The sequence below is a fragment of the Melitaea cinxia genome, chromosome 17 (genome assembly GCF_905220565.1).
Source record: "Melitaea cinxia chromosome 17, ilMelCinx1.1, whole genome shotgun sequence".
NCBI classification, from domain to species: domain Eukaryota; kingdom Metazoa; phylum Arthropoda; class Insecta; order Lepidoptera; family Nymphalidae; genus Melitaea; species Melitaea cinxia.
The window spans coordinates 9,413,414-9,429,666 of NC_059410.1; the positions used below are offsets into that span (position 1 = coordinate 9,413,414).

General features: G+C 32.6%; 1 long non-coding RNA gene across 1 annotated transcript; it reads left to right on the forward strand.

The window, feature by feature from the left end:
- Positions 1 to 647: 647 nt before the first annotated feature.
- On the forward strand, positions 648 to 15,857 carry LOC123661938. The gene is made up of 4 exons (XR_006744413.1): positions 648 to 658; positions 1,094 to 1,097; positions 3,518 to 3,520; positions 15,582 to 15,857. It is a non-coding gene; the product is annotated as an uncharacterized LOC123661938 (long non-coding RNA).
- The last annotated feature ends 396 nt before the right edge of the window (positions 15,858 to 16,253 follow it).

Consider the following 16,253-nt stretch of genomic DNA (forward strand, 5'->3'; position numbering starts at 1 on the left):
ATAATCTCTGATGTTGGGAAACTTTGACAGGAGTCTTATGTAATGAAAAAATATTGTTGTTGGTAAAGTTGCTATCTTTGAGTTTTTTTACAACTCGATTACTGCGTGGTTTTACGTGCTTAAAATTAAATATATGTATGATTAGTTGACGTTAGCGATTAAAAAAAAATATTTCTAATAGCGTAAAGCGCAGTTTTACAATGGCTTGCGAGATTATTTTGACTAAGTAAGTAATAACAATTTTGGAGGATTTTTATGTAATTTTTTTTCGGACATATCTTATTTTCAACAATAACAGTCTGATTGCGTAGGTAAAAAATCCGATAATTTAGTGATAATACATGAACACTCCGTGTCACTAATATTTCACAATCTTCAAGCATTCACTCGCCATTACTAATGCGATCAAGTATATATCAGAAAATTTATTTATTACATTTTGTCTATATGATGTGATGTGATAATAGTTCAATAAAATAGTATTTCTGTTTTTTTTTTGCACATAACCAACCTAAATTATTATCATAATATAAACTCAACTTTTAAACACTGTAAGATTTTCTTTGTAATTCGAATAACAGGTTGTTACTCGATTTAAGTGTCAGATATCATCAGCCCTGACAAGTTACATTTTGATTTTATAAAAGACGACGCTGTTGTATGTTTACCTGCTTCACCAGTTGTGGAAAACGCTATTTGACGGATGACGATACAAGTCACTGTGTGGCTACGGTAGTAAAGAATATAGCCACCCCCTCTCTTCCCGTGGGTGTCGTAAGAGGTGACTAAGGGATAACACAGTTCCACTAGCACCTTGGAACTTACAAAGCCAACCGATGGCGGGATAACCAGACGGGCAGCAGCGTTTTCGGTACGACAAAGCCAGCCCTGCGGTCACCAACCCGCCTGCCCAGCGTGGTGACTATGGGCAAAACACACGAGTTCACGCCATTTTTGGCGTGAACCCGTGTGAGGCCTATGTCCAGCAGTGGACGGTGATCGGCTGAAATGATGATACAAGTCATAACTTTAACTACTATTTTGCTAAGCTTCAACTTTAAGATTAAGATAATTCGGTGGTAAAAAATATAAGCCGAGTGGGTTTTAGACCACACGACTGAAGTAAAACTTCTTTAGCTCCATCTAACGTATATCTCCCTTTCAACGGAAGTTTGCCTCGCCTGAGCACACTTTTCGTAATGCTCTCGTTACGCATTCACCAGCTTACTCCCCAAGTCAAGCGCGTGTAAAAAAGTTTTACTTCAATAATGAATCAAATTTTTTTTTACTGTCCGATATTGTCATCGACGGATGATTGCATCTGACAGTAAATAGCGTAATCCACAGCTGTAAATCAGGCCATAATTCTAATTAGGTGTAGTTGGCGTTGTACCTGTTGCGCTGGCGGTTGCGGGTTCGATCCCCGCACATGACAAACATTTTTATTGGCCATACAGGTGTTTGCCGTGGTCTGGGTGTTTGTGCAGTCCTTGTGGGTCTCCCCTTCGTGCCTCGGAGAGCACGTTAAGCTATCGGTCCCGGTTGTTATCATGTACACCTGATAGCGATCGTTACTCATATTAGGGAATATATCCGCCAACCCGCATTGGAGCAGCGTGGTGGATTAAGCTCTGATCCTTCTCCTACATGGGGAAAGAGGCCTATGCCCAGTAGTGGGATATTACATGCCGAAACGTAGACAAATATATATACTTTTATGTTAAAGCTCAAAAATGAAGATGTGATGATTTTTCCGTAAAGTGTACCACAAAACTGTACGAGTTGTGGGATATAATTAGAGCTCGCATCGCTCACCCGAATAAGAGGCAAAGTGATGGTTATAAGCCCACAATATTTCCTAAAAAAGAATGAAAATAAAGTGTTTTAGTTCCGTATTAGTAAATATATATAGAGCGATAAAGCTATATCAAGAAAATTATTCTACTGGTCACCTATGTCCCCACCAATTACCACCAATTATCACCTTATTCCATCCTCCATTTATTTTATTTTATAACAAAATTATTTAACTTTACGTTAAATAATTTTTTTCGCGCACAATTTTACTGAAATTTAAACATTTTACTATCAATTTCATTTTATCCTTATAGTTCACAAACCACATTGAAATTTCTAAATGTCGGTAAAATTAGATGGTTCTATATTAAATTTAGCGATACCATCACAAACTTTTAGGGCGAGACGAAATTTTAATCCCATTCCGTTACGGTTTTATTTATTCAACTAAAGTTTAGAGGACAAAATATTGGTCAAAATAATTTCAAGCTTTTGTATCGTCATTTTGATCTTTTGTCCTAAATGAAACAATACCTAACTATAAAATACTATAACACAATAAACAAAACTCAAATACATTTTTAAAATAGATTTGAATAATAATTTTCAAGCTCAAAATTTTCATTTTATGAAATAATATGTAAAAAATGTTATAAAATTATTAAGATTATTTATTTCCATTTCACGCATAATCGTTAATTTTTTATTGTCATGACTTAGTAAATTGAAATCGCCTATACTGATTTGAGAATCTAATACCTTTAAACGAGCAATTCTGTGTTTAAATATATATATATATATAATCTAATTTTCATGAAATTTAGTATACAGGCGGTTTAAGGAGCGATGATTTTTAGAAAATGTCATTTTATCCGTGTTTTCAGCCAATGAAATTCCACTACAATATAATTAGGATACGGAGGTAAATTTCGCCATTATTTATCAGATTATAATAGCTCAGGTGGGAGATCGGACGGCCCCGAAACGAGGGAACCCCATTTCAAATACACATGTATACATATATGTATACATATATATATATATATATATATATTTTTTGATGTATGTTCAGGGATAACTCCGTCGTTTATGAACCGATTTTGATAATTCTTTTTTTGTTGGAAAGGAGAAATTCCTGGTGTAGTACCATGATAAGGAAACCAGGATCTGATGATAGGATCCCAGAGAAATCGAGGGAAACTCTCAACAATCCGCATAACTTTTTACTAGGTGTACCGATTTTGATGATTTTTAATTTAATCGAAAGTCGATGTTTATCATGTGGTCACATTTAAATTTCATTGAGATCTGATTACAACTTTTGGAGTAATCTTTGATAATGCGTATTTACTTGACTATTTTTTCCTCTACCTCCGTTGTATTACTTGTCGATATAATTGAAGTCAGTTTTTCTTCGTTTGCCTGCAAACGAAGAAAAACAATTATATTATTATTATGTCGGTAAGATTGAAAAATATTATTCATATTTCATCAGTATGTAGTTCGTATTTAAATAAAATTTCCAAAAACCATGATTTACCAATAAAAAAAACTGAGCTAAGCTCGGTCACCCAGATACTGTAAACATTAAATACAGCTAGTGAATGCATTTAACAGACCAATATACATATTTACATCAGTTATATCAGTCATCAGTTATACATATGTCTTCATCAGTTAAATATCACATATATATATGATAATAACTAGTTTTTTACAGTCTGTTTACAAAATAGTTCTTCGGTTTTAATAATACTTTTATCTAGCGTAATACATCTATTTCATAAAGTATTCGAGCTCTAAGGGCTAGACAATAGAAATACGATGTTAAATGCTAAATGTGTATGTAGGCAATTATTTACTGGTGGGATAGGATATACATCAAAATCAAAATATTATTTTTTATACATTTTTTGGTGCTGCTTTTTAAAGGAGAAGTTAATACGGGACGGCAGCTTCCAATTCATTTAAATATTATAACTTTTACGGGAAAACCTATTGAAAACATAATTGTAGGAGGATATTTATCCTAGACAAAAAAAAACTACTTCATTAAAAAAAAACGTAAATTGAAAAATACACTAGGTATAAAAGAAAAATTTCTAATCAACATTCTCCTTAAAAAAATAACAAGAAAAGTATCCATAGGGAAGCTACAAAGAGAAAGATAATTGCCTCAGTTGTTAGGAACGCTTAAAAAACTAATATTAATTCGGTTCACGGAGCGTCGGGTAGAGTGAAGCGTGAAATTCAATAAATGTTGTGCACGAGACGAGGACGAAACGACTTGTTGAGTGCTGTATTGGATTATATAAACTGTGCACTCTTCAACATTTTAGAACCCACACACGCTACAAGCTCTTGGCATTATAGCGCTAATAACTTAATCTTAGCGTACAATTATATATATATTCTGAAAATATACTTGTTAACAAATAATATTTAGTTGTAACTTTTTATTCCTTACATGCTATCCAAACGCTGTGCTGCAACTTTGAATTACTTTTTGAGCGTATATTTTGCTATTTAATCCATGTTAAATCCGACGATGCTTGGGCAAAAGTTTGACAATTTTTACCATAGATGTGATTTAATTCATCACAATAGTGTGGATATATGGTACATCGGTAGCTTAATGTCTCTTAAGTTTTATCTTAAAATTAAGATATAATACCAAATCATATTTATATACATAATTAAATAATTTCAGAAAACGACCATATTTAGCAATTGACATGCCAAGCTCCATTACAGTCGATTCAGTAGCATTTGCGTAAAAAATGGACAAATGGCCATCTATCTAGTCTCACAAACTTCAAAATTTATCATGGTATAAAAACATTTCGCGTCTAAGATTAAATTTTATGAAATTTAATGAATTTTACGATTATTAAACCTAAATTCATTTATTCCAGGCCTTTATCACAACTCAGTGAATTTAACAGTTTTGTTATTGTTTCGTTATACTTGCAAATAATATTTCAGACTAATGGAAACGTCTTAAGCTGTAATATTTTTGTCAGAAATCCGAAACTTAAGTCACCTTTAAAGAAAGACGTAAGATATCCCCGTACCGTGCAGGTAGCGCAAAAATATGTTTTATGACTTACGACTCGTATAACTTTCCACTAAAAATTCCTTTATCCCGTATAATAACGTCCATAAAACGTACGAAGAACAAAAAGTCTCAAAACGTTATTTTATGTACTACAAAGAACATGCATTTTAATGTTATAAATACTAAATTACAATAAGCATATAATGCATATAACTTATGCGAGATTATGATAATTCATTTTTATGTTTACTAAATGAAAAAAACAAATCTTAAATCCTCGCTTTATTTTATGTATAATATACACGTATTAGTTAGCTGTTACTTAAAAATATGGGTAATAAGTTGTCTATATTAGATCACCTTGTGTGTACGTTGAAAATAATAATAAAAATTAAAAGGTACTATTTATCTTTTTTATTATCTATTAATAACATAACAATATTGTACATCTATTTCAGTCTTTTATGTGTTATAAGTACTTAAAACACATTTAAAGAAGATACCTACTAATTCTTTTAAGCTTGTAGCCTATAGTAACGTTTTATAACCTACCATTAAAATAATACAAAAACATACATATTGCAAAATTTTCTTAAATAATCGGATTTTCTGACACATCTTAGAATACGATGATATTGACGTGGAGATTCTCGAAAGATGTTATCCCTCGCCGTAGAACTATGCAAATGAAATATACCGATAAAACATTTAAAATACAGAAGAGCCAGCAACACTTAACATTTTTATCTGTTATGTAAGTTACACACAGTGAATATTCTGGCGTAGTGGTGCGAATAATTTACCTTTATACTTGTGTTTGTACAAATACTTCTTTCTAGTCTAAATGGTATAATTTTCGTTAGTTTAACATTAATTAGCAATCGTTACTCGTGGTAGAGAAATTCTTCGCCAACCCACAGTTTTGTGATTTTTACAGGCAGTGAGATTATTTTATACTGTTTCAGTTCAAAACACGAAAAATTGAAAAGGGGACCGAGGGAAGCCCATAAATTTGTTATTAAGTGAGCAATTTGCCAGGCGTGGCTTTTTATAAAATATTAAAATATATATTTGCGTCATCTGAGCAGCCCGTACGATGTTTGGAGGCTGATTTTAACTAATTTCAGTTCAGTTCATATTAGTTCTGTGATTTTAGCTTGTAATATTTTTGATATATCACTGAACGGATTTTTATAAAATTTATCACAAACATATAGTAGATCTTAGGAAGAGACATAGGTTTTTATCGCCAAAGTAAAGTTCTATTCGCAAAATAAGTATTCCAAAATATACTATCCTAATACCGTTGAATGAAACTCCTCTTCGTGGAACAAAGTCGAATCGAATTATATATCCTAATTGTCGCGCAGTGATCGAAGTTCGACTGACGTTCTGTTGTCAAATACTTTACTTGTATAATAATAAACAAAAGATATATATGCGCGTGTGTGTGTCAAATACAGTGGGTGTAATATTTTTTTTATTGATTTAATGTATTATTTATGCATATTTAAAAAAAATATTAGCCTTCTGCATTCCTTCTCTATAAAAACCATAAGTGTGCGAAATTTCGTACTCCTCCATCCGCACAATTTTCGTTAAAAGAGGTACAAAGTTTTTGCTTCAAGTATTTATATTTAGATGTACGTTTTAATATGTATATATTATTCAGCTAAACATTTTATTATTGGATTACGATTTCATTTGTATATGTTGAACTATTTTTTTTAAAACCGGACATTTTAGTCTAAAGACTAAAATAGGTAAAATATAATAAGAATATAGTTAGAATATATAGGTATATCTATATAATCTATATAATATGACTGATAATAATTTAAACGTATTATATTAAAAATTATATAAAACATAAGTTTAAATACCGTTTACATAAATATTTATTTATATATTTATATATGTATTATTTATAAGTATGTGTATCGAAAAAAAAAATATATGTAGCTATATACCAGTCGGCTGTTATCTATAACACAAGCATTAAGTTGCTTACTTTAGGAACAGACGACCGTGTGTGTATTGTGTAGATATTTATTTATTATTATTTATTTATAAATAGTTTTGTTTTAAAAATATACAAGACGTTGAATGGCTTACTTTTTCATTTCACTATCCAATAAAGTTTTTATTTAATTCTATATATATATTTATTATAGTGAACGATCGATTGATCAATTCTGCCAATCAAGATGCATACATTATGTAAATTAATTTGTATATATTGACCTATATTGAAATATACTGCTGCAATAATTTCATATAATGGAGTAATCAGTAATAGTATATACGCTTTTGTGTATAAATACCGTGAATAAAATAAATACTTTTACTTTTACATAGATTCATAGCTTAATCAGAATAAAAGTAACCGTAACAGGAATTATTAATATATTTTAATATTATACGTAATTTGATGCATTTATAGACGTATCATTGATCTGCACGGTATATTACGCACTCAAGTTTTATATACCAACTAGCTGTGACCGCGACTTCGTCTTCATGGAATTTAACAAAAGAGTTCAATTTGCAGAGTTATAAAAGAAATAAATTTCTATAAAAGTAGCCTGTGTTACTCCTTATTACATCAGCTATATGCCGGTGAAAGTCCCGTCAAAATTCAGCCGTTTCAGAGATTAGCCTGAACAGACAGACAGACAGACAGACAAAATTTGTAAAAAAATGTTATTTTGGTATATGTACCGTGTATACATCCATATGCATTTATTAAAAAGTTGTTATTTTAGTATTACAAACAGACACTTCAATTTTATTTATTTTTATAGATATAGATAAAATACTAACAAAACATAAAAAATATAATGTTAAAAAATTAATCCTATGATATCCCCCAAAACGCATGTTATAATAGATGGTTGAAATTATATAAGCAAAATCTTTAACAGGGATAATCCTTCCATTGATGTTTTTTTTATATGACTGTGTGTTCTTGTGTATGATGTTTAACACAATACGTAAGACGATGTATACGGTAAAAAGATTTAGAACTGTCGTGGATGATGGATAAAGTAAATAAGTTGTTTAACAAATATATGGTCGACTGTTTCGAAGGTAGGCAAATTAATACCTGTGTTATTATAGGTAACAGCCGGCTGATATAAATACAATTCTAAGTGATAAGTTTATATATAAATAAGGCATAAAGTATATATTAAAACTTGAGAATAAAATCAAACCCACATTGCATGAAGAGGAAAGCCATGTTACTGCCAACTATGGCTAAAGGCCAGTCCTCTAGTGTAATTGTCTAGAAAAAAGTACAACGATTATGGGGTCCAATCTGACCTAATAAAATGAGAGTCTACCAATGAAATTGTACAAATAAAACGTAACAAAATCCGCCTCTTATTTTCCGACAAAAAAGACAATACGTGGAGTTTCATGAAAACATTAATATTTTGGCAGATTTTTTTAACATTTGAGAATCTGTAACGGAAAGTAGCAAATTAGATGTTGCACTTTAATTAACACTTAAGGATCTGTACTGATTTTATTGATACGAAACAATTTAACACAATAAAAGTACATAATCAATCAAATACTACATCAATCTTAATGCTTTGAATTGGCCCTTAAAACAACGCTTTAGTGATGGCCTCAGTATATAAGGAGCAAATACCTTCTATTAATTTATACAAAGCTCCGCTAAGCCTCCTCACCGCTAGTGAATAAGATGTCGAGATAACAAGTCGTGTTGTTGCGCCATGAATGGTGTATTTTGTTTTGAAATATGTTAGTAATGAGGTACTTGTATAGAAATAGTAATGTTTTGATAGAACATCAGTATAATTAGAGTTGTTCGTATGTACATTGGAACTATCCAGTACACTAGTATTAAATGTATATATGTAATTCCTTTCATCAATATGTATTTTGTTCACGCCAAATCGAAGTAACAAATTCTTAGAAAGTAAAAGCTTTCACTGTACATGTGTAGGAAAGTATCTTTCATATTTGTGTGTACACTTAGCTATACTTCGACTTAATAAATAAAAAAACTTTTAATATAAATCCATATTAGTCAAATGTTTCTCAATCTGTAGACAGTTAAAGGTGTTAAAGTAACTCTATTAAAAGTAGAGTCTACTTTTAGCGAACAAACCACATTTTCGCAGAACATTAATTTTTATTTTAGGATAAAAAAGTAATGCTATAAAACTAGTTTCGTTTTGTTCATTTCAAGATTTCTGAACATGTTCTGAGAAATGCATAATATGTAGGTACTACTCGCAGAGAGAACGTCAGATTAATCCCCGCTACAGAAAATATTTCATATTTTAAAGAAGCAAAGTGCCCGCAAACTTTGTTCTAGTTTATAAGTTTCAAACAAAATGCTTGACTTAGAGCTACTGGACATTATGAATTGAAACTTTAAAAGTATTTTGTAAAATGCTATCACAATTTTAAGGTTCTTGAGATGATTTCATAATATGTAACTGTGTATTTTTATATAAAAAGTGGAAGACTCTCGTGTCATACATTTGATGATTCGAATTTCATGATATATAAAGATAATTCTGCTATTTTACTAACTAGAAAAATTTACATGTTGGGACTATTTCATATGTGTCAATAAAATATGTCAATCACTTTAGTGACTAACGAAGCATAATACTTCCGAATGCGTAAGGTGTTTTTAGTATAGTGTTAAAAACATAATAATATAAACGAGAAATATTTGATAGAATACACATATTATTGTTAAAGGCAATATATAACAAAATGGGCTCATTGCTTTAGTTGCTTACTGTGTGATCTTAAGTTACTCAAAAATGATAAATTAATTTGTGATTTTTCTTACCTAAATAAATTACATAACAGGCTTGTGAAATGGTCCGACGCAAATGCTATGTATGATTTTAAACCCAAAAAATGTTATCATCTGGCGTTAACTAAACAAAATTGTTTTGTCAGATTGTCAAATGAGAGGACAGCGCTTCCATAAATGCAAGAAGATCGAAGATCTAAGCGTAATATTTGAATCTAAGTTAACGTTTAATGAATATTTGTCGAATGTTATAGATAAGGTGTCGCAAATCCTTGGTTTCGATATAAGAGACTGTAGAGTTTTTGGTGACATGGAAATAAAAATTATGCAATACAATTGTCTGGTACGTAGCCTTCTTTAGTATTGTTGCGTAGTTTGAAGACCGCACTATGACTGTCATTCGTTAAGACTCAGAAGAGTACAAAGACGATTTCTTTGCCATCTAGCACAAACTAAAGGCTTTGGATATCTCTTCATTTGCAAGTTAAGTTACTTCAAAATGATATAATTAGTGGATTTTTTACTAAAATAATAAATTCTCGATATTGAAATTCAAAATTTCCAAGTATTTTATCGCACTTGAAACTAAGAATACTATATAAATATCCACGTAGTTCTATTACTTCTCTTGCACCACCTATCCGCCAAACAATATGTGGTATAAATTCACCTATTCCGCGCATTAGCCGGTTATCCAATAAATACTACAGCCAAAAAGACATTTTTTGGAAAAATCTCAAGTATAGATCTTTCTTTATTCAGTGCGTAAAAGTATATAGTATAAGTAAAATACATAATATGGTCAACATAATACAAAAATACAAAACAAAAAATAGTCGTTTTTATTATAAAAACTTTTCAACAAACAAGCCTCTGTTGGGTGGTAACCCGTGTTACTGGGTAACCTGCTCATCCACTGAGTATTACAATATTAATCAATATCACACAATATGAAAAAATTTAAAATAATAGGTCGATGATAAAGTCATTTCGTATTTTCTAGTAAAAAGTTGTAATGAAATCTTTTTGGTTGTTTTGTTTGTAACTGGCTGGAAAAAAAAGCTTGATATGTATGGGTGCCACATGAACTTACTGAAATAAACCCAATGAACTGTCTACTCATTTGCGATTCTCTCTTAAGAAGCAATGACATCGAAGCAATTTTGAAGAGATTGTCTGACTATTTAAAAGAAAATTAAAATACTAAATTTATTATAAAGTATGTTTCATTCTATTATCAGTTCCGTGAAGATCGACTTAGTTTCGGATCTTCTACCATTATATTTATTAATTAGTAGCTATTAGCTGTATTATCTTCTTTTTATGCTTATTTCTCTCTGTTATAATGCATGTGGTGTTTGTCTACCTAAAGTTGACAAAACTTTTAATAAAAATAAAAAATAAAAATATATAATGTGACATTCGTATTAACTCAATTCTCGTAAATTGCAAGCCTAATAAAATTTACCACGGGCTAAATTTAAAACTGTCGACGTGGCCCCTAAGAGCGTATACCGCACTCCACGCCACACCCCAACATTAATGCGAAACCCTTTTTAGGGATCAGTACTCGCAGTAATGTGGTTTTTATATTTTTCAAAATGCTCTCGAAAGGTAATCGTTTTAACTTAATTATAAAGACAACGCAAAAAGTAACACACGAAAAGCTATTTCAAGATTTCGTATTCACTTGCATAATTCTTTTCTATCATGAAAGTTTATATAAATAGTGTAAAGAGTAGACTTAGTAGACAACAGACCTAATATGTACAACCGAACAAATCAAAGCGAATAAAATAAGCAAGTTTTTAATGAGGTACACAAACATGGACCTTCTTCACTAGGAAGAGAAGAGGAAATCTTAAAATATTCGAATTTAATTTCATCGTTTCATACATTTTAAACGAATGTAAAAGTATTAAAATTTCACCAGATTGCATTTCTCTCTCAAGGATCGCTCGCAAGGGTCATTTGAAAAATTTTTAAGGATTTAAATTATCCTGAAGATGATTAGCAATGGTGATCTGAGAGCTTCACGAGGACAGTCGTGTCCTATCAGCGCCATCACTCCGGATGTACTTCTGATCTCGCGCAAATATCTTATTCAAGGATCATAAAAAACGTGTTTAATTGAAGAAGGTGCTACCAAATAGATTATTAATAATAACAGCTTGTTACTGAATGTTACAAAGATTTATTTAAAACACAAATAAGGTTAAACATAATTTAGTGTAACTTTATGTTTATATTAGAGTAAGTTAATCTTATAACGAAGATTCAATACAAATCTAATATATTTTTTAAATGGTTACATTTAAACGATTACTATCGGTTAATGCTGATTGTACTGAATTCGAAGGTACTGTGAGATTCAAGGCGGGAGGACTCGGGGAATAGTATAATCTACCAGATCCGAAAACCGCAGTAGTCTGTAGTGGTCTGTAGTCACACATGGTAACGCATGACGGTAGTTAAAAGTTAATATAAGTTTGAAATGACATTTTTAACAGACAAATTTCACAAATTCTCAATTCGATTGTATTTTTTTTTTTTTTTTGTTATTCATCAGAACTTTTGACTGGGTCAACAGATTTCGATGAATTTTATTTTAACTGAAAGGTGTTGCGTGTCATTTGGTTCCATTTAAATTTAATTGAGATCTGACAAGTACCTTTAGAGCTATATCTAATAATGCGTATTTACTTGAATATTTTTTCGTCGAGCTATGTTGTGTTAAGCCGCATTTAAACTGAGTTTATCGATTTTGATGTTTCTTACTTTAATTGATAGCTAATGATTGTCATGCAGTCTCATTTAAATTTGATCTAGATCTAATGACTACTTTTTGAGTATTCTTTGATAGCGCGTATTTACTTGACTATTTTTTGTCTACTTTCATTGTATTACTTGTCGAGGTAATTGAAGTCGGTTTTTTTTGTTAACGAGCGAACACAATTATAGTTATACCGTTAACAAAAAAATATTACAGTTTAAAGAGTGCCCTGTGAATATGAGGCATATCTACAATAAACACAATTAAAAACTATATTATTAAAATTAAAAGTGTAAAAATATATGGTAATATCTGGCGACCCCAAACAAGGCAAGCTTGTCTTTGCTTCCAATTAAATGTCATAAATCGTCAAAGATGCTCAGACGATAATAACAAATAAATGAACGAAGTAATAATGAAATACGAGTAAACTTGGAATACATTTAAATATTTCTTAATTAGGAATAAAATATAGTTACCAACTCGAAGACGTAAGAAACTGTAATACAATATCTTGATATTAACCCATGGGAATTCTTTAATTTTCTAAAATAAACAGATCCTTTGTTTGACCTGAGGAATAGATTATTATACCAAGCTTCATTTAAATTCATTAGATGGATATCATATTGTTTATACTTTTACATAGATAATAATAATAATAAATATAAGACGCCGCGTTGGCGCAACGGTAACAGGCATGGATTGTGCCTGTTGTGCTGGCGGTTGCGGGTTCGATCCCCGCACATGACAAACATTCGTATTGGCCATATAGGTGTTTGCCGTGGTCTGGGCGTTTGTGCAATCATTGTGGGTCTCCCCACCGTGCCTCAGAGAGCACTTTAAGTCGTCGGTCCCGGTTGTTATAATGTACACCTAATAGCGATCGTTACTCACAGTAGGGAATATATCCGCCAACCCGTCAGTCAGTCCGTAACCGTCGGATCGTTTGCACGCTTACCGTATACTCACGCGCTATAGCTCGTAGACAGCAGTTCTCAAACTTGTACTCTGGTGGTTTTTTCTATAAAATTAAATTGACCTAGCAAGATGTTTCGTTGCGCTCGATGTGATGCAGAATTTAGAGACGGCGTCCAATGCTCATTGTGCCAAGGGCACTATGACTTTCCTTGTGCCGGCATCACTGAAGGTGGTTACCGAAAATTGGGGGACCGAAAAAGCACCTGGAAATGCTCGTCTTGCAAATCTGCGGGGGTGGCCAGCTCTTCTACCACAACTTCAAGTACAGTAGCAGCAAAATCGCCAACACCTACGAACATGGAGAGTATAGCCTTGGAATTAAAACGACTTTCTATACAGATGTCTTCACTACAGACGCTTGCTACCAACATACAGGCTATACAGGCCGATATTGCCGAATTAAAAACAATAAAGGCCTCCGTTGAATATGTACAATGCTCTGTAGAAGCCTTGTCTAACCGCTGCACTGAGATCAGCCAAGAGGTACAAAGCCTTCTCAAAACTAGAGAAGAACTTCAACAACTCCAACAACGGTTTTCTAAGCTGGAAGTCAGTATAAATGAATATGAACAGAGGTCTCGGATCAACAATATCGAGATTAAAGGTGTTCCATCTACGCCTTCGGAGAATTTGTTTGAAGTAGTTGGCAGGATTGGAGACGTCATTGGCTGTTCAATCCCCAAAGAGCACATAAATTATATTGCGAGGATTCCTACGCGCAACGACAAGGGCAATAAGTCTATAATTGTCTCAGTACACAGCAGATATTTGAAAGAGGATTTCGTTGCAGCAGCAAAGAAGCGGACTATTGTGGCAGCTAACCTTGGACTCCACGGTGAAAGTCGTATATTTATTAATGACCATCTTACCCTCCAGAATAAATTGCTTCTGAATAAAGCAAAGAATTTGGCTAAAGAGCGGGGTTTTGCCTTTGTATGGGTGAGAGGATGCAAGATTTTCGCACGAAAAAACCCCACGGCACATGTGATCCGTGTCATATCAGAATCAGATTTAAAAAAAATTATTTAATTTCCTTGTTTTCTTTGATGCTGCTTATGTTAACTTTTGTTTATATAATTAAGTTTAAAAATAACGTTTGTGAAAAGGTTGAGAAACACCGACTCGCTCGCATACCGGTTTCATACCAACATATTAGCTCGCTTGGCGCACGCGCATCTCTTTCCTCCTATAGCCTTACGCTATCGCCGTATCTCGCTCGGTCAACTGCCTATCTCTCGCCTATTGCTGCTTTGCTAACGCTTTTTATATACTGCCCTCTTTTATTGTTATTTATTTGTTTTTTTGCAACTTGCTCATTGCTTTTGTGTGGCGTTATACCTATTCACAGTTATTATAATACAATTATACTTACAATTTATTGCTTGCCCCTTATGCCTTACTATCGCTTATCAATGCCTATTTTTTTTTCCTGTTATAAATGATGCTTAAAATATATTATCAGAACGTCCGCGGCTTACGTACGAAAACATCTACTTTCTGTCGAAACGTTTGCATGAACTCTTGTTATGACGTTATATGCTTAACGGAGACTTGGTTGGTGCAAGGGATAAGTGATAGTGAACTTTTTGACGATCGTTACATCGTATGGCGGCGTGATCGTGATTATGGAAGAACCAATCAAGCCTTGGGTGGAGGTGTCTTGATTGCGGTTCGGCGTGAACTTGCTTCAGAGGCGCGTAGTGACTGGTGTTCAAACGCAGAAGATCTTTGGGTAACCTTAACACTTCACTGCCGGAAACCCAATGTAAGGTACAAATTGCATTTATGTACAACCTATATTTGTAATCAGGGCACTGAGAGTTCACTTTCTACTCAACTGGCTACCTTTTCCAGTAATCTCCCGGATATAATTTTAAAAAACCCCTCCGACAAATTTATTATAATTGGTGATTTTAATATGCCTAATTTAAGCTGGCAAATTTCGGATGATGGCTCTTATATTGCCTGTGGTACTCAAAGCTCTGTACAGACGGAATTATTTGATGATCTTAGTCTGTGTAATTTGTCACAATACAGCTTTGTTACTAATACCAACAATAGGCTCTTGGATCTAGTATTTAGTAATAGCTTGTTAACCGTAACGCGCTGCCACGACTCCCTTGTACCAGAGGACTCGCACCACCCAGCACTTATTATATCGGCAGATTTTGTTCAACTACACACTTTGTGTCCGTTACCCTATACCAAATACCTATATCATACAGCTGATTATAACGCTATTACGTCCGAATTAAAATCGATTAATTGGCAAAACGAATTGTTTAGTAGAACCTTAGAAAACGCGGTAACATTCTTTTATGATATATTAAATGAACTTCGCAACAAATACATTCCATCAAAAACAATATTTCCTTCGAATAAATATCCACCTTGGTATAATAAACCTCTTATAAAAGTAATAAAAGAAAAATACAAATATCACAAAAAATATAAAATATATAATAATTGTTCGGATTTACAATCTTTTATAGTTCTTAGAGACCGTGCGAAATTGTTAGAATCAAGTCTATTTACTGATTACATAACTAACATTGAGAGGAATATATCCAAAAATCCGAAAGCTTTTTGGTCCTATATAAAATCTAGAAATCGGAACAACGCAGTTCCAGCCGTACTGCGATTCGGACAGCGTTCCTCGGGCTGTGGAAAAGAAATCTGTAACATGTTCGGCGATTATTTTCACTCGACTTTCTTAAATAGTGCTGACTCCGAGAACTCCTTCAATTCTTTTATCGAACCGGACATCACATTATCAGTAGCTGATATTGGAGACATCGAGGTTGATCCTGTAGAGGTTTGTAGGCTGTTGGAGTCGC